Below are 19842 nucleotides of genomic sequence, written 5' to 3'. Positions count from 1 at the left end.
ACATTTAAAAAAGGTTTTAAGTATTAAGCTCCACTACCAACAAGTGTAAATATCACAGTGACTGTACCTTCACATACTGTGGACAATCAGAGCCATAAACCCATTAAATTCTTTCACTCTGTAGGCATGTTGAACCTTGGACATAGTTACACAATGTTGCTAATTACAAAGTTCGTGGTCAAGAACTGTGTGATCAAGTTACAAAAACATCAGAACAATTTTTTAGAATGTTTTAAGCTTATAGTTTTAAGTCTGTTATGTTTTGAATGCCTGACACTGTGGCAGTTGTAAGTGTTACCGTTCTGAAGGGAAAGTTATCCTGGCAGGTGGGAGCCAAGGAATACTACAAAGTCACACTGTACAACAAACCTCATACAAGAGATTCAGTGGGAAAGACACTGGAAGGTGGCTGCTTCTGTCTGCGTGAAGAGCAGCAGGGAATTGAGCAGAAGACAGGGTTTATAAAGGGCTTCTTGGGGGTGAGGTGTGGAGCTTTCCAGGGTGGCTTGGGATTGGTGGGATTTTTGTGACCTTATATTTGGGAAAGCTCATGGATTGGTGGGATTCTGTGGCTTGATCCTGGGACAAGCTCAAGGATTGGTTAACCATTGTTTTGGCCCTGGCCTGAGGCTTGGGGTCAAGTTGGAGGCAGGATGTTCTTTCTCTAGCCCTTTTACCCTACAGCAGTCTAATGCCTCCATCTTGCGGCATCATTTTGTCTTCCCTCCCATCAATTCTTAGAACCTCCTCTAGTTGATGTTCCTTCATTCTCAGCTCTTTTAATTTGATCCCCACTGAAATTGTGCAAATAACTGGCTTTGTGGGTAACCCATCCATAGGTCACTGGCTGAGCTTCTTGTGGCAATAGTAAAGCAATGCCCATCAGTCACTGTATAAGACAGTTTAGTTCCCACTCTGGAAGGACACTAACTGTCATCACAAAGGACTCAGGCTTCTTCTGATTCACACAGACATGTCAGCTCTAGAGTGTGGCCCTTGTCTAAGCTGGCTTCTGCAGTCTGGGTAGCAGGACTTAGAAGCAGAGGGATAATCATGGGATAGCTACTTCTTGAGCTCAGTTGTCACATCCTGCTCTGGTTCATAGCATACTGTCCAGGACTTCCTCACATGCCCATACTAGGTTGCACAGCAGACTAGGTGAGTTCTTTATTCTGGTGTCTATGTATCCAGTTAAAATGACGGAACGATAGGCTGAATGCTGGGGGTCAACTGGTGCCTCTGTCACTCCTTGCTGAAAATTCTTGCCTGAAATAAATTAGTTTTGTCAATAAATTATAATGTACTAAGTGAATGCAAAATTGAGTAAAAATGACCCAAGGTCTAAGAACATTTAACAATTTAGACTCCTATTCCCCTTACATAATTCTTTTTTTTTTTTTAAATGTGTTTATGTTTATCTCATGTCCAGGTGTTTCACCTGCACATTTGTAAGTTCACCACTTGAGGGCAGTGTCTATGGAGGCCCAAAGAGAGTGTTGGATCCCCAGGAACTGCACTTATAGAAAGTTTGCATCTGCCACATGGGGGCTGAGAAGTGAATCCCAGTCCTCTGCAAGAGCAGTGAGTCCTCTGACCTGCTGAGCCATCTCTCCAGCCCCACTTGTACGTTCATATCCAGGCATGATTAATATATTGTTAAAATTAGTAGTTCGGTAACTCATTTCTTTTCTCATTTGGTGCTGTAAAGTGCTTTTTAATGTTATCACAGAACTTCATTATTTATTATTAAATATGTAGTGAATATTTTGCATATATTATTTTTCCTTACTTAGATTAATTTTCTTAACCTATCTACCCACCCCACCCAATGTATGGCTTGGTGAAAGAATTAGGATTATTTAATGATTTTGAAGCACAATAAAAATGGCTTTCTAAATGAAATTAAATCATCCTTAAACCCCAGTATTCCATCTACAGGAATAGCAAGGCTGCCATGGTCTGAAACCAGGTGTGACATTTTTTCCTGTCAAATGTTTGCAGAAAAGTTAAGCATGGAAGCATGTACCTTAATTTTGAACGTTTGATCCAAACTCTGTCTGAAATGAGATTATTTATAGTTGAAGACAGGAAATTTAGCAAAATCTAACAAACAAATTCCACCAATATTTCCCCCTTCACATTGTCTTTCAAAATGAAAATAAAATGAATAGTTAAAATTCACACAAAATATTAGTGCAATGCAAATATTTGGACATACATAGTCAAGGAAAGGTTTATTTTAATGATTATTCTCTCACTAGTTTCCTCTCGATTAACACACACACACACACACACACACACACACACACACACACACACACACACACAACACACATATACTCTGGTCCTCTAGGTTCTAACTCTTTGCTGAGATTGTGTGGTTCAATCTATTAGAAACTCACAGTACCTGTCCCTGCCCATACTCGGCTGGAGGAATCACAATTTCACAGTTTCGTTCCCAGCCCTGCCTTGCAGGGCTCCTGTCATAATGAGTTTCTGGCTCTGGACATGCAGGTAGAAATCCCAAACATTGGCTTCTCAACAGGGAAGCAGTGAAACATCAGAGGAAACAGCAATTAGATCAATATATAATAATAATAATACAGCTCTAGAATCGTTCCCTGTACTCATATGTATGTTACTGCAATAGTATGTATTTTTTTCTTACCCACATCATTTCTGAGCACAAATTTGTACAAGTTTAAGTTGGACGAAGCAACTGAGAAATGAAGGTAGCATGCATTATTTATTTATTGTGTCACTGGGCTTCTTTTATTAACTAGGATAAGAGAAATTATCAAGACCAAGATTTTAATCAGCCATAACATTTATGATGCAAAACTATTTCATGAGTAAGATTTTTATTTTAAATCTGTTAGTAAAAAATATGAAAATAAGCCACTATAAAGACTATAAGATTGAATACAGGGTAATAGGACATATTCAATGTATATTTTGTTGTATTTATCAAAAAATATGGTCACGGGTCAAATAGAAGCGTCTAAAGCTATTTTAGCAAATTGATGTCACATGTACAGACACTCTTCTCTCTAGATGGGTGACACATGCAGATATGACATTAGACTGGTACTCCTTTCCCGCAGATGGGCGATGTGTACAGATGTAATTGAGTCGAAGGCAGTAACTGGGGTCCCTGTTCCTTCCTTTATTCATTCTTTGTCCCTGGGCAACTTCCTTAAGGCAGAGGAAATTGATTTTGGTACTGTGTTCCCCTGTGTAGACAGTCTCTGGACTTAACCATGCTAAAGTTGATACTGCATTCACACACACACACACACACACACACACACACACACACACACACACATATGTGCTTTTGGGTAGGTATTAGCATTTCCAGTACATAGCGCATATACATGAAGACATATTCACTCAAAGGTTTCTCCATTTTGACACTTCAATTTATTATAGTTGAACTTTTTGACTATGTTGGGAGAATTTGTGATTGTTCTTTTTACCTTGTGGCTCTGGTGATAGAATGCATAGCCTTGCAAATGCAAAGTTTTTCACTGATAAAAAATATCCTCACCACAGCCACCAGTGTTTTGGGAATAATTTTCCTCTGTGTGCCAACAGGAAGTGGACTCACACTCTAGGAACAGCTCCCTGGCTCTGACCTGATTCACTAACTCTCTCTTGCTTAGTCGCCACTAGTTTCAGAAGGAGATCTCAAATCCAAAGGGCACTGGGCTATTATGATGTTGATAAGTGCTGGGAAAGTCAAAACCATGAACGTTCATTGGTACTGTACCCATGGGAAGTAGGAGAGAAAGTTACCTCAAGTTACTGTCCAGAAATGGGGCAGCAGTTGATGGCCACTTAAAAGCAAAGTTCCCCAGTACTGTTTCTTCAAGAAGGGAGGTGTGTTTGTGTGTGTGTGTGTGTGTGTGTGTGTAGGTAGGTGGTAGCTCAGTGCAGCATACCTCTCTAATATACTCAAGGTCCTGGGCCTGATCCCCAGTCCTGGGAGCAAAATGAGAGAAATTCAGGAAGGGAGAGTTGAGATAGAGATTTTAATAATTATTATTTTCCTATTTTTATTTATTTATTTATTTATTTTTTTTTTGAGATCTGGAAACTCAGTAAGTTGATAGTGAACCAATTACCTTTGGGGACAGAAGAAAAGGAAAAAAAAATTCATGGCTCTCTTTATCTTGGTATGTTAGACAGAAATCTGTAGAGATCCCTAAGCAAGAATGTATTTGCACCGGGTGGTGGTGGTACACGTCTTTAATCCCAGCACTTGGGAGGAAGAGGCAGGAGGATCTCGGTGAGTTCGAGGCCATCCTGGGCTACAGCTCCAGGAAAGGCACAACGCTACACAGAGAAACCCTGTCTCGAAAAACCAAAAAAAAAAAAAAAAAAAAAAAAAAACCAGAAGAAGATATTTACAACTGATACTATACTGGGTAACAAAGGGAGTTTTCTCCAGTGCAGTGTAACTGGGCATATCTACTACATTCCAGGGCAGGCCCCATGCACAGCAGTAATTGGCCATCACAAAATGGACTTAACTTTTCCTGTGTGCATGCCTTTGTTTTTGTTTTGTTTTGTTTTTGTTATTAGTTTGTTCGTTTTGATTTTTCTTTTCTTTTCTTTTTTTTTTTGAGAGAGAGAGAGACAGAGAGAGAGACAGAGAGTAAAGATGGGTGGATAAAGAGGAGCAGAGGATCAGGGAAGAGTTGGGGGAGGGGAAGGAATGTCATTAAAATGTATAGTATGAAAAAATAAAATAAAATAAATAAAAAATGTGTGTGGGGGGGGCCCCTCAAAATTCTCCATCCTCCAGAGCACACCATCTTCTCTTCAGTGTAAATAGAGTGGGTGCCACTTCTGGGTTTAGGTTGCATTATGTGACCAAAGTGGAAGACTGTGCTGACTGATTAAGGTTGCAAATCTGGTGACTTTGAGTTAATTACAAGGAACATCACCCCTGAGGGCCTGATCAAATCCTGAGCACCATTAAGAGATGCCTACACCTCTCTAGTATTAGACATTTAAGCAGCAGAGATGTCCAAACTGCCATTCTATAGACAGGGCAAGATGTCAGGCAGCAGATGGCCTCTGGAAACAGCAATAATGCATGGACGACAGCCAGACACAAAACAAAGACCTCTGTTCTACAGCTATAACATGCTAAATTCTGCCAACGACCAGCTATCTCGGCCAAAGACCCCAACCTGGGCAAGCACTCAGCACTATGCAGTGCATTGATTCCGCTGTTAAGGCCTCCCCAAAATAACCCTGTTAGCTAAAATATGAGCTCATAAAGACTGTGATAATACCTCCAAGTCTGCAATAGAGAACTGATAGCTTTAACTTAAAAATATCTCTTCTTTTTCTTTTTCCTCTAATGAAAAAAAACCACACATTTTTCTTTAAAGTTGACTCTCTCCTTTGGGGATATCTCGATGTACTCTGTCTTCAACTTATATTGTAGTCATGACTCTAAAAACCATGTCTGGTCTTGTTTAGCACAAGCCCACATCTTTGTCATGTCCTTCTCCAAGGATCTCCTCAGCTGCATCAAGAAGAGTCCTTGTCTATAAGTGTCTCTTGAATTCATCATTTCTCATTCACTGAAAACTGGCCTGCCCCTACTAATACACAGGGACTTTCTTTTATGTTCTTGCCTGTGACATTTTTGCTACTAAGCACAATAGACACTATTTTGTTATTGCTCTTGGCCAGTCAGTTGTGTCAGCAATTTCTCTTTCAAACCATTTATTTTACTTTGAACATTTTCCTCTTTTTTTCAATGATTTCTCTTTTGTACTGAATGTTAGTAATAGTAGGTCAACACTCACTTTCTTCTTAATATAACTCTTCTCCCTCAACAATGATATCTGTCCTCTTCATTTCATTTGCCATTAACATATGGTGATAATCAATCTAATTCCAAATATTTTCTCTTATTTATTTATTTATTTATTTATTTATTTATTTATTCATTCATTCATTCATTCATTCATTCATTCATTCATTCATTTATTTGGTTTTTTGAGACAGGGTTTCTCTGTGTAGCTTTGTGCCTATCCTGGAACTCACTTGGTAGCCCAGGCTGGCCTCAAACTCACAGAGATCCATTGGTTCTGCCTCCTGAGTGCTGGGATTAAAGTGTCCATTAGCTTAAGAATGTTTCTGTTTTGGTGGCCAACGGTCATTCTCTCATATACATGAAGATCAACTAACATCTTGCTGGGTTTGAGTTTTGTTTCATATAACCCCGATTTTGGTGGCTCTCACCATCATTTACCTATTTAGGCAGTCTGAGGAGCTTGATATCTGTATTAGCTAGAGGTCTCAATAGGATGAGAACTGATAGAATATATATGTGTGTGTGTGTGTGTGTGTGTGTGTGTGTGTGTGTGTGTGTAAAATATAGAATGTATACAAATAGAATAAATATGTATAATAAACTCCATATATAAGTTATTAAAATGTACAGACTGTGGGCTGGGTAGTCCAACAATGGCTGTCTGCTGACTGAAAAACCAAGGATCTGGGACTTACTCAGTCCACAAGACTGGATGTCTCAAAAGTCACAATATGGTGCTAGAAATCCACAGTATTCTGCCGTGGGATGTTCTGTATGTCCTGTGGGAGCCCGTTCTTGGGTTCCTCGTGGCTTTACCCAGCAGGTCCACATAGAGGATGATTAGGACCACGGGCCTGAGTGCAGGTGTCTGAGATGGTCTGTACTTGGCTGTGCTATGGGATGGTCTGTATGTCAAATTGCTCTGATTGGTCAATAAATAAAGCCTGATTGGCCATGGCTAGGCAGGAAGTATAGGCAGGACTAACAGAGAGGAGAAATAAAAGAACAGGAAGGCAGAAGGAGTCACTGCCAGCCTCCCGCCAGGACAAGCAGCATGTGAAAATGACGGTAAGCCATGAACCGCATGGCAGGGTATAGATTTGTGGAAGTGGATTAATTTAAGCTATGAGAACAGTTGGTAAGAAGCCTGCCATGGCCATACAGTTTGAAGCAATATAAGTCTCTGTGTTTACTTGGTTGTGTCTGAGAGGCTGTGGGACTGGCAGGTGACAAAGATTTGTTCTGACTGTGGGCAATGCAGGAAAACTCTAGCTAGCTACAAGTGGGTTTTCTCTATTTTACATAACATCCATTTAGAGTTATCACTTCCTTCCCAGACCATCAATCCCAGCACAATGCAAGATGCTCCATAAATATTTTAGAAAAAAAAGCATTATTTTTATGTCAATAAGATGTATTAACATTGTAAAATGCACAGTTCTATACATGTTGAGAAGTTCCTGTTTTCAATAATACATCTCATAGACTAAAGCTTTTAACACGTCTGCAGAGACAGCACAGATCAGCCAGAGGGGCTGAGGACACCAGAAGAACACTACCTACAGAATCAACTGAGCAGGGTTCATGGGGCTCACAGAGACTGGAGCAATGACATGGACCTCAGACATGAGTCTGAGCGAGGTCCTCTGTGTCCATGTTATGGTTGCGTAGCTTGGTGTTCTTGTGAGACTTTCAGTAGTGGGAGTTGGGGGTGTTTGACTCTTTTGCCTACTCTTGGGACCCTTTTCATCCTACTGGTTTGCCTCTTCTAGCCTTGATATGAGGGTTTGTGCCTAGTCTTACTGTGCCTTGTTAGGCCATGTTCAGTTGATATCCCTGGGATACCTGCTCTTTCTTGAAGGGAAACAGAGGAGCAGTAGATATGGGGGAGAGAAGAGGTAATGGGAACTCAGAGAGGTGGAGGGAGGGGAAACTGTGTAATAGTGCCTTCTCATCAGGGTCTCCAGCTCACAAATAATGACATGGAGACTTATTATTAATTATGTCTGCTCAGCCTTAGCTTAGGCTTGTTCCTATCTAGTTCTTATAAATTTAAATTAACTTGTATTTTTTAAATCTACATCTGGCACATGGTTCATTATCTCACCTCTGTACTGCCCATACTGCTTCATTTTCCACATTTGGCTGGTGACTCAGCCTTTCTTCTTTCCAGAGTTCTCTCTCTGCCTAGAAGTCCCACCTTTACCTCCTGGTTGTTCAGCCTTTTTTTTTTTTTTTTTTTTTTTTTCAAGACAGGGTTCCTCTGTGAAGTTTTTGGTGCCTGTCCTGGATCTTCCTCTGTAGAATAGGCTGGCTTTAAACTCACAGAGATCCGTCTAGCTCTACTTCCCAGTGCTGGGATTAAAGGCATGTGCCACCGCTGCCCGGCTGGCTGTTCAGCTTTTTATTACACCAGTCATAGCAATATGTCTTTATACAGCATTCAAATATCCCACAATGAAACTGTGAATAGGATGTAATGCATGAGAGAAGAATAAATAAGAAAAAATAAAGTTAAAGCAACTTGATAATTGAAAAGAGAAAGCTATTCAAGTCTAAGGCATCATGGTTATAAACAATCGTATGTAATTTTACCACATTGATTTTGTTTTTGGTAAATTCATGGAGTTTTCTCCACAGCATGAGAAACATTGGGTTCTAAAGATAGCCTAAATTATTTGGGGACAAATAAAGGTGTCTGTGGTTTGAATATTAAAAAAAAATCAAAAAACATCCCACAAAACAATAACAATAAAACAACAACAACCAAGAAAAAAAACCCTCAGAGATCACTGTGCATTCTGTACTTCCTAAAACTGACATTATATAGCCAAATCCAGTTCAGACATTTTTTTTTTCCTAAAGAACCTTGAATTCTTGTCTAGTCTGCTTTCATAATTCAGTTCCAATGTGGATTTTTAAATATTACTTGTGTGTGTGTGTGTGTGTGTGTGTGTGTGTGTGTGTGTGTGTGTGTACATGTGCTAGGGCACCCATGTGGAGGTCAGATGATGAAAAGTTGGAATTGCTTCTCTCCTTCGACCTTGTGAATTCTGGGTATTGAACTCAGGTTGTCAGGATCACAGCCAAAAACTTCTACTTTCTGAGACATCTTCCTGTTTATAGAATGAAATAGACCTGAACACTATTTAATAAAGACCAAATATATTAAGATGATTTTGCTGTTCCAGATTTTAATTTCCCGGAGTTCCATTTTATTTGCTTTTTTTTTTTCTTTAAGCATTGTGTTCTCTGCTTTTTCCCTCTACAGTCTTTTTGGAGATATAACAATGACTGTTTTTCTTGCCTGGTATCAAAGAATCTTCTTTTTTTTTTTTTTTTTTTTTTTTTTGGTTTTTTCGAGACAGGGTTTCCCTGTGTAGCTTTGCGCCTTTCCTGGGACTCACTTGGTAGTCCAGGCTGGCCTCGAACTCACAGAGATCCGCCTGCCTCTGCCTCCCGAGTGCTGGGATTAAAGGCGTGCGCCACCACCGCCCGGCCAAAGAATCTTCTTTTATCTGATTTTTCCCCGAGGTTACAGAGATGATTCAGAATAAACTAAATTTGACTTAAATCTTGACTCGCTTCTGAAAATGTCAAATGTTCTAAATTGTATTCCTCTGCATGGGATTTTTAAAGTCCTGACTTACTTCCAGACTCTGCTCTGAGCACACTGTGCTTTCCATCTGAGTTCATCAGAAGAGTGCAAAGTCTGAAAGTACTGCTTAGTGTCTCTTCCTTTCTTTGGAGCAGCTCAAACCAGTGAATGCCCTATCTACAGAGGCAAACCTCTGAGCCATGAGAATGGATGAAACCCACAGTCACATCTTTCCTGTGATGGTGTGGATGGAGAGCGCGGGGCAGATGCTGCAGGGTGTCTACATGACATGCTCGTGAGGTGTTCTCACCAGCTGTTATTTCAGGAAGGCATCACATCTCTTGCTTTTGTCAGAAAATGTTTACATAAAACTCTAACCTAGATATATTTAATCTTTCCACTTGTAGGAGAAAGCTGCTCAGTTTGGAACATGTTGGTCTCTTTGAAATGTTTCTGTTGAAAGCTGCACGCTTTTGAAGAGCCGCATGCACTAGGCTCTATTTTTAATGTTCTCCTGACAGCTTCCACACTTTCTGGAGCATGCAGTATCTAAGCTTCTGCTGAAGCATGTAATTACCAGAGATGACTTAACATCTGGCATGTGGCGCCAAGTAACAGCACATGGAAGCAGTGTCAAAAAGGGAAGACTGGCAAGATGGAGACAGTCAAGTGAGGCAGATCTGAAACTCACATGCTCCGTCAAACACTCTCCCCAGGACTATAAACAAAGAGAACCTGGTTCACAAGGAGTGCTCATTCAATCTTTACAATGGTCTTCATCAGGGATACCAAAGGGCTGTTTTTGTTTGTAATGAAGACTGTTTCTTATGGACAATGACCTTTAATTTGTTGTCTGTATTGTTCGGTTTGCACCTTTGGATCGGGGCATTCATTATCTACAGAAAACCTATATCAATGCATAGTTGAATATAATTTCACCAACTATACTAGATAGGAACCTAGCAGAAAGACTGCTAAAATGCATATTCCTGAGCTTTGCCTAAACAGAATGTTAATCCTAGTATGCTAGGAATTAAGTCCAAAACCCATCAGTTTCTTAGAGTTGGATTAGACTGAAAAGGAAAGACCACTATCATAACTTGGAAAATGCTAACTTTCTATCTTTTTATTCCAAGTAGAGCTTGAATGTTGGATTAGCTATATCATAACCACCTCCTGGAACATGACAGAATGCAACAATCACAGATCTACTCTATGAGTGAGGAGACTTTGCATTTGGATGAGATCCTGTGGAAACTAGTACTGGTAATGCTAGATTTAGGTACAGCCGAGTAATTCATTAGACTCACCACTACACAGGAAAAAGAATGGGGGATTGGACACAGACTAGGAAATTATGGATAGGAGAGGGTAGTATTCGGGAAATGATGAAAGCTGGAAGCTGCTTACAGGCATGTTGTAGGATGATCGGGGGATGTTTCACAATAATTCTAGAGCCCTTTGCTCAAAGTGGAAAAGAATTTAAATGGTAATCATTTGTTTAAAAACATTTTGTAATTCATTCAAGCTTTAGTTTGCACAAAGTATTTTTGATAAATTATTGTGATGTATCCATCACACTTTAATATTTAGTAATTACAAAAGGCCATTTCTGGGTCTTTCAAAATATGTACAGATCGACACAGTCAGAGTCACTGAATAATTCAAGGAGAAAACAGATCCAATACCCCTCAGGTATCATGATCTGTAAGTCTGGCTACAAATCTCGAAGAAGATTAAAGTTTCCAGCAAAACCTAAGTGCAATATTCTCTGAATGAATTCAGTCTAGTGAAATGAGTTTGGTTATTTTAAGCTTCTATCAAGCAGAATAAATTATATTAAAATAAATTAAATCATATAACCTAATGAAGGTATTTCTAGTCACTTAGCAAGATAACTCTTACAAGCTAAATACTGAAAGCTGTGTATTTAATTGATAAAAGCACATTTATTGCATTAGGGACACATAAAGTGGCCCTGTAATGTCCCCGCCATGCAGGGTTCTGTCTCATTAATTCCAAGAAGACACTGCACAAGTTTTATGCTAATTCTGACAAATTAAATTTCTTAGGGTTTTAATTTGGATTTTGCAATCTTTCTTGCAAAGTAACCATTTAACCTCACAAATGTTAGCTTTATAATAATTAATTGTAATTCTCACATAACCAGTAAATTATAATCGCTAGGTAGGCTTTTAGTTAAAATACACACTCATTTTAATAAGGAAAAAAAACATTTTTGGAGTAGTATTTCTGGGGTTAATGAATGTGGCCACTTTTCCTAACTACATCAAGGTGGGGGGGGGGGTTCGCCTGGGACAATGGATGTGGCCTCTTTTCCTAACTCAGCTCTCCTGGATCCTCCTTTCAAGGGTAGCAAGGAATCTGGGATCAATTTTGGAAAAAGCTTCACAGAGTGCATTCCAGTTTTGCTGTACTAATTTGGACAGTGGTCTTGCTGCTCAAGGAAGAGTGATAATAATGCATAATATTATTATAAGTTGTTTGCTTATGATGCATTGGTTTCCTAAATTTCTGTAAGGAGAAGAATCACCTAGGGTACTTACTAAACTGTCACCTACCAAGGCTTTCTCTGGAGATTCTGGTTGACTTGAATTGGGATCCGGCACTGGGATTTGTGTTGTCAGGGACCTGAATAAGTTCCAACACCAAGCATGGCTGTGACACCATAATCTCACTAAGAGGCAGAAAAAAAACTAGAAACATTTGTGCACAAAATATAGATCAATACTCTCTACTTTAGGTGTTCATTAGAAATCCTCGCGCATGCACACACATGTGTGTGCATATGTATATGGGTGTGTATGTGTGCATTCACCTTTGTGTCTATCTGCATACATATGTGCATGTGAATATGTGTTGCACGTGCATATAAACTCTAGAAGGAAAACTCTGGGTCATTCCTCAGGAGGACTTTAAAAAATTCTTCCTTTTGAGATATGTTCTCTCAATGGCTGGAAGTCATGAGGCAGGTTATGCTGGCTAGTGCACAAACCCCAGAGAGCTGTCTGCCTCTGCCTCCCGAGTGCTGAGATTATAAGTATGCCTTACCATGCCTGAAATTGTTTTATGTTGGTTTTCTCTATTGAACTCAGGTCTTCATGCTTGCAAGGCAATCACATTACTGCTGGACTAGACCCCCGGACTAGAAATCCTCTTCTAAAATCTTGATGATCACAGACTACCAGGCCAAATAAATCAGAATCTCTATAACGACACTCAAGTGTCAGAGTAAGTAATCAAGAAGCCACCACAGAGAAGGTGGTGGCACGGTCATACTATGCTACCAGAAATAAATTATAAAAATTCATTACTTATGAGTTGTAACATCTAGTGTTTCTAATCAGTAGGTCCAGAGTAGAACCTACACCCCCGACCAGTTTTATGTCTAGCAAATTATAGGTGGAGTTGATACTACAGGCTGAAAACTTCTTTGTGAAGTGAATGGTCTGTGGGAAGGTAAAGATGAAATTGATTAAATGGAAGTATACTAGGACCACAATGGACTGAGCCCAGGACTGGAAAAAACTGTTCAACATCCTGCCTGCCTGCCTATCATGTGCTCAGGTAGATTAGGTGTGTGTGTGTGTGTGTGTGTGTGTGTGTGTGTGTGTGTGTGTGTAATCCTTACAATAATGATACATGACAGACATGGTTTATTATTTTCACTTTTGAAGTATGGGATTGAGGCACATGGAAGTTAACTTGTTCAAAGTTATGAAACTGTAGACCTGAACCAGGAAACTTGGAGTTCAGTTGGGATCACTTCAGTGTTGTGATGATTAAACTTGATTGTTGTCTTAGTCATGGTCTCTATTGCTGTGAAGAGACACCATGACCAAGGAAACTCTTATAAAGGACATTTAATTGGGGCTAGCTTACAGTTCAGAAGTTTAGTCCATTATCATCATGGTGGGACATGGTGGCATGCAGGCAGACATGGTGCTGGAGAAGGAGCTGAAGGAGAGACTCTTTCGCTAGGCATGGCTTGAGCATATATGAGACCTCAAAGTCTGCCTCCAAAGTGACACACTTCCTCCAAGAAGGCCACACCTCCTAATAGTGCCACTCTCTACGGGCCTATGGGGACCATTTTCTTTCAGGCCACCACAGTTGTCAACTTGAAACATTGAAATGCAAGCCTCTGGGCACTCCAGAGAGATTTTCATGACCATATTCTTTGAAGGCTGAAGACCCACCCAAAGTGTGGGCAACACCTTTTGGTAGCAGCCCAGATAAAAGGTCAGAGAAGAACAAAACCTTACTTTTTCCTGCTTGTCTTCACAATCTCTGGTAAGTTCATAAGTTCTGTCGCTGCTGTGCTCCATTACTGATACCAGAATTAGCCACTTCAGGCTTATAATGTAGACTGAACCCCAGCAGCTCTCCAGGAATCCTCCAGGTCTTCAGCACCATATTGGAACTGCTCAGGCATTCAGCATTGTGGAATGAGCAGCTACTGAATTCTCAGCTTCTCCAATGTGAAAGAGCCATTGCTTCACTACTCAGACCATACCATGTAAGACAAGCTAATAGATCTCCTTTTAATATCTATACTTACTCTATCAGTTCTGTTACTCTAGAGAACCGTGACTAATTCAAGAGTCCAGGCAGTTGCCCAGTGTTATACTTGAGGAGGTGAAGATGGAGAAGGTTCTTTCCGACTGAAGCTGTTCACTGTACACCAAGAACACAGATGCTTTGCTTTCAGCCTTTCCATACATCTAGAGATATGTGTTAATGGAATAAATATCTGACCAGAGCCAAAATAGGAAATGATAGGAATAAAGGTGTCCAGACCTAGAAACAACTTGATATATATTAGGAGAGGACCAATGTAAGAGTTAAAGATACTGTGGTTTGGTTGTGCCTAAAACAGTATGGCAATACCAAATGCGAACAAACATCAGGAGCATATTCCATAACTACAGAGAAAAAGGTAGAATAAGAGAATGCCATCCCAGAGTTGTAACACACACACACACACACACACACACACACACACACACACACACACACACACACAACTTGTGGATATACGTAGCTCAATACTGCTGTTTCAATTCATCCACAGGTAAGAGACTTTTTAGTTAGAAAAACATGCATTTGTTTTCATTAAACTACCAAATTTTCACTGGCTATATGCTAAGCACTCAAAATTTGGCAGAGAACAAAGAATTGTTTTTTTTTTTTTTTTAATTGGGAATCTTCTTACATTCTAGTGAGGCAAATGAGAGTGAGGCAAATATAATATATATATATATATATATATATATATATATATATATATATATGAAACAAAGAGTAAGGTGTTGATATTTTGGGGAAAATAAAGTTGAGTAATGGGGATAGACTGTGATGAGCATGGTGGATTTGTGCGAAAAAGTAATGGGAGAAACATTTGCTCATGTAAAATCATCAAGGACATCCTCTTTCATAAACTGATAAATGAACAGAAATTTAGAATCAATGTAATGTGAAGAACAGGATAATATATAGCCTTAATCAGAACCCTAGAGTAAGGTACCTTGTGTAAAATGAAACTCTCCTGCCCAAGTCATCTGTCGACAGCCTAGTGATACTTTTTCTTTGTACCTGAAGAGACCAACAGAAAAACACTGCCTGAACATTGATTGGTAAAGGGTAGGATGGATATGGCCTGGAGCTGGCAAATTAGACAACATGCTTCTTGGCAATGCACTATAAATGTGTGTCTCCTGCAGTTGGTCCATATGAACATGTTTGTGTGTGTTTTATTCCAGGCTTTGTTTATTATATAAGAGGAAATACTGAACATACTCTAACCTGTGAACAGAAATGTTCTCTACCAGTTTGTCTCACGAAGATGCTCTGTTTGATCCACAAACACATTTTGCTTCTGTTGCTGTCCACGTAAAAACAAAAGCTCATAGCGTTACATAGCCCTGTCACATTCTTCATGAATCTCTGTACTGTGCTCCTATTGGAAATTGGAACGAGAAGTTAAAACACTTCTGGTCTACAACAGATTCAGGAAATGGGTTTTGGTGTTTGTTTTTGAAACAAAGTCATTATACAGGCAAGAATGACTGGGAACTTGTGATCCTCCTGTTTTAGCCTCCCCAGTGTGTGTAGATTATGGTATATTCCACCACTCCTGCCCAGAAACAGATCCAGAAGCCTGGTTTAGTCAAATAGATGCATTAATGTGAAAGAGAGTCAAGTACAGACACTAACATTTTTCTTTTGTTTGGGCTCCTTGTCCTGGGCCAGGATAACATTGTCACATGACAATAGTGGAAGACATTGCACAAGAGGCTACCACAGCAGTTAGATCAGGTACACTGCCTAAGCTCCTCTGAAGGTGGGTTTTAATTTCTGCCTGTCTTCGTCACTCTGCTTTTGCTATGAAGAGACACCATGATCAAGGCAACTCTTACAAAAGAAAGCATTTATTTGGGAGCTTGCTTACAGTTTCAGTGGCTTAGTTCTTTATCACCATGGCAGGGAGCGTGGTGGCATGCAGGCAGGCATGGTACTGGAGAAGTACTTGACAGCTACATACTGATCGTCAAGCAGAGAGAGACAGAGAGACAGAGACAGACACAGAGAGACACAGAGAGACAGAGAGAGACTAAGCCTAGCATGGGCTTTTGAAACCTCAAAGCTCTCCCCAGTGACACACTTTCTCCAACAAGGCCACACCTACTCCAACAAGGTCACACCTCCTAGTTTTCCTAATTCTTCTAATCTTATCAGAGAGTTCCACTCCCTGGTGACTAAGCATTTAAATACGTAAGCCTATGGGGAACATTGGTATTCAAACCAGTACAATGCTATACAGCCAAATAAGTGTGAGTATAGTCCTCCACTAAGCTGTAAAGCCCATCTGAAATCCTTTCCCTGATTCAATGACATCATCATGAGAATAGAGCATAGGAAAGTGCAAGCGTGGTGCAATCATAGTTCGATGGCAAGCACAAGCTTCTTGCCATGGAGCTAGTCCTCTGCTGGGAGGAAATGACTTAAAACAGGTACTGAACGGAAAGGTGAGACAGGTTCAGATGGGAGGGCATCTGAGAGAGGATGTGATTATGCCAGTCTCAGGAGAGATTCTGGCAAGAAAACATTGTTCTGAGCTCTCTCTCAGACTTCAGAATGACTAATGGCTGAGTTAGGGAGGAACTGCTTGAATTGCTGTGTCTAGAGGAGGAAACCTGACACCTGCTGAGTTTTTCCTAAAAACTCTACTTCATAATTGGCATAAAAGAAGTGATGCCATTTTTGCTGTCTGTTGAATCAACCTACTTGAAACTGAAGCTACAGTTTGGCTCACATGCTGTAGCCTCTGCCTTTCATTTTGCACTGTCTTAAAATACTACAATGAAATGTAAAAGGAGGAAATTATCCAGACTTAAATGTGTTTTAAGTGAAGAGAATTATACATTTTAAATTATTTGAGCAGAATGGAATTAAGTAAGAAATGAACTAAAAATAAAATAGCCAGGAAATCAAAAAATATTTTTGAAGTTAAAGATAATAAATGCTCACAGCATGCATAATAACTTAATCACTGTCAGTGTCCATGTGCCAGGAGTTCTGAGGAATTTTATGAATATCCCCAAACTAGGACAGGCTGTAATATGGAGACCAACCATCATAATAAATACAACCTGCTAGCTTCAACTTCTGGCTGGGTTTGAGTAAATGTACCACACTTGTCTTCCACCATAAGCAACTAGGAAACTAGACACAATATGGGAAGCAGGTGTTTCAGACATTGAACAGATGGCAACATGGTACTGTCATCCAAAAGAAGAAGAAACCAAGCAAGACGAGGTGTGTGATTTTTTTTTCCCTTTCTGCCTGGAGGTCCTTTCTGAAAAGCATCCATAGCACATTAGGATGGGGAATGTGCACCCAAGTAGAATACAGTGTGCTGATTGAATTTTACAATAAGCTTGGTGATGAACTTTCAGAGTTAGGCAGAAGGGAAACAAGAAATCAAAAAGGATTTTCTTTAAGTATTAAATGTTTTATGTATCCTGTGTGTGTGTGTGTGTGTGTGTGTGTGTGTGTGTGTGTGTGTGTGTTTACAACTTTTGCAGTCACTGGAGGGATGGACCTGAGGCTGCTTATAAATAGTTCCTACTAACTTTTCCTAATAGGAGCTAACCTCTTTACTATGAATTCGCTAAGCTTTTATTTAGAGCTATGTTGCACACACAGGGCTATGAGGTCTAAATGGAGGACATATTTCCAATGAGGGTTGTGTTCATCTCTCTGCTGGGATCCAGGTTATGTAATAAATCTGAGACGATTTTCATACTTTTGTTTCCGGATTTTACCAGTAATGATGAAGGTAAGTTCCAGGTGAGATTTTACGTTTAGTGTTTTTTCTGTCATTCTCTTTTTCAGCGGCATCATCCATCATCATCATCATCATCATCATCATCATCATCATCATCATCATCGTTAGTGTTTGTTCTACTAAGGAGCCCTGGAAAATATCTCAAAATTGCCACCTTTTTCTCTCCACTGCTAGATGGAGCATTCCCATACACACTGTCATCACATGGGGTTGAATTGCATTTTGTGTACTCTCAAAGACTGACCTCTTTGAGGCTCCTATTTCCATGTGGCTCCTATTTATCCATTTGCAGGTCTATTTTAACAGTCGTAATTTGAGAGTGCCAGTCTTCCTGCGTCCGTTATTTGTTTCTCATCATTTATTTGAATATGAGTGGAGGACTGACATAATTTGTTAGCTCTTTTAAAACTCTGCTACTATTAAAATCTTGTCCACATGCCACACAGACATAATTTCATGGCATCATGGGTGAAACACATATCCTTTCAAGACAATAGTCTTTGGAATCATACATTGAGAACATCTCATGTTACAATTTAAAATACAAGTCAGAGAGGTTTAGGATAAAATAAAATCAAGGTTAAATGTCGGTACAGCAGTTGTAATTTCTGAGCATTGTAATATAACTATAGTTGCTTCATTTCCCACTCATAACTAGAGATAGTCTCATTGACAATAAACAAAATACATGTTGGTTCCCTTGCAAATGATATGGTATTATTTCATGCTGTAAGTAAACTGATGGTTTGAAAGAATAGTGATCAAGGAGAAAAGTTTATCCAAGGATGTTCCTCTATCTACTTTTCCTCTATCGATGTCTTCTGAGTATTGGTTTCAATAATGAGTCTCTAGGATTATATTATAAATGAGTTAAGGTTTTATATTAATGTTACAAATCCAAAGAGAAGTATTTTAATTTAACCAAGAAGTTGTAGTATAATATTTAGAGTCACATATTATATGTTTCCATATCATAGAAATATTTTCTGTATTGAGTATAATTTAAAACTTACTATTATAAAGTCTTTAAATGTCATTACTTAGAGAAGTATCTCAAAATGTTTTAATAATGGGCTTTTAAAGGGGAATTTTATAGCTGGTGAATTGACAATATGGGGCTTTTTGTTTATGGATCAGATTCCTTTATTGTGTATTTTCTCAAAAATTTCAGATATATTTTTTATGAACTTATACAAAGGGTATAGCAAGCCATCATTTTTTTCTTTTATTTCAAAACAGAGGGTTTTCCCTGTTCATGCATTATGCTGGTTCTCTGTCCCTTTTGCATTATTTTTATTTAAATATGAAAGACATTCTATACATGCATACCACGAATTTTATTTTCTTCATTGGATATCAAAGAACTTATATAATTGCCAGTAAAGACAGAACTGTATGTATAAAGAGTAAAAGAAGAACAAGTGAACTTTTTTTGTATAGGTCTAATCTATAAAGATGGCTAAAGATAGAAGCAGAAAGTATGGCAGATAGATCCTAGGACTTAACTGCTCATCACAAAATCTATCTACATGCCCAAATATGTTATAACCTAAAACCTCCTTGGAAATGTGACTAGCATTCCCTCATGAACTGGAGTGATTGTGGAAATTGAAATTTGTGGTGCTAGTTTTCTGTGAAAAGACTATAGCTTCCTCAGTCCTAATGGTATGCCATTTGTTATTTTGTAAGAGCTCACAATAAAAAACTAAAAATTATTTATATAAAGTATTTTAATCTCCATTGCAAAAATCTTTGACAATACTATGCTTTTTTCATGGATGTATAAAGTCATGAAGTGGGTAGCTTTTAGGAATATCTAGTTGATTTTATGGTTTACATGAATTAATAGTTGACAAACTTCAACCAACTTTTCTGCATTGAGTGCATTTCTCTAGTATCTTGAAAAGTGAGTGTGATTGGTGGGCATTCTATCACATATGGTAAATTTCAAACAGGCTTCTTTCTTTTAAATGAAAACTTATGTGTGTCTGTGTGAGGGTGTATGCCCTTGAGTGCAGCTGCCTGTGGTGGCTC

This window comes from Peromyscus maniculatus, chromosome 12, assembly GCF_049852395.1.
Source record: "Peromyscus maniculatus bairdii isolate BWxNUB_F1_BW_parent chromosome 12, HU_Pman_BW_mat_3.1, whole genome shotgun sequence".
Taxonomy (NCBI): Eukaryota; Metazoa; Chordata; class Mammalia; order Rodentia; family Cricetidae; genus Peromyscus; species Peromyscus maniculatus.
Note: the sequence above shows the minus strand (reverse complement) of the source record.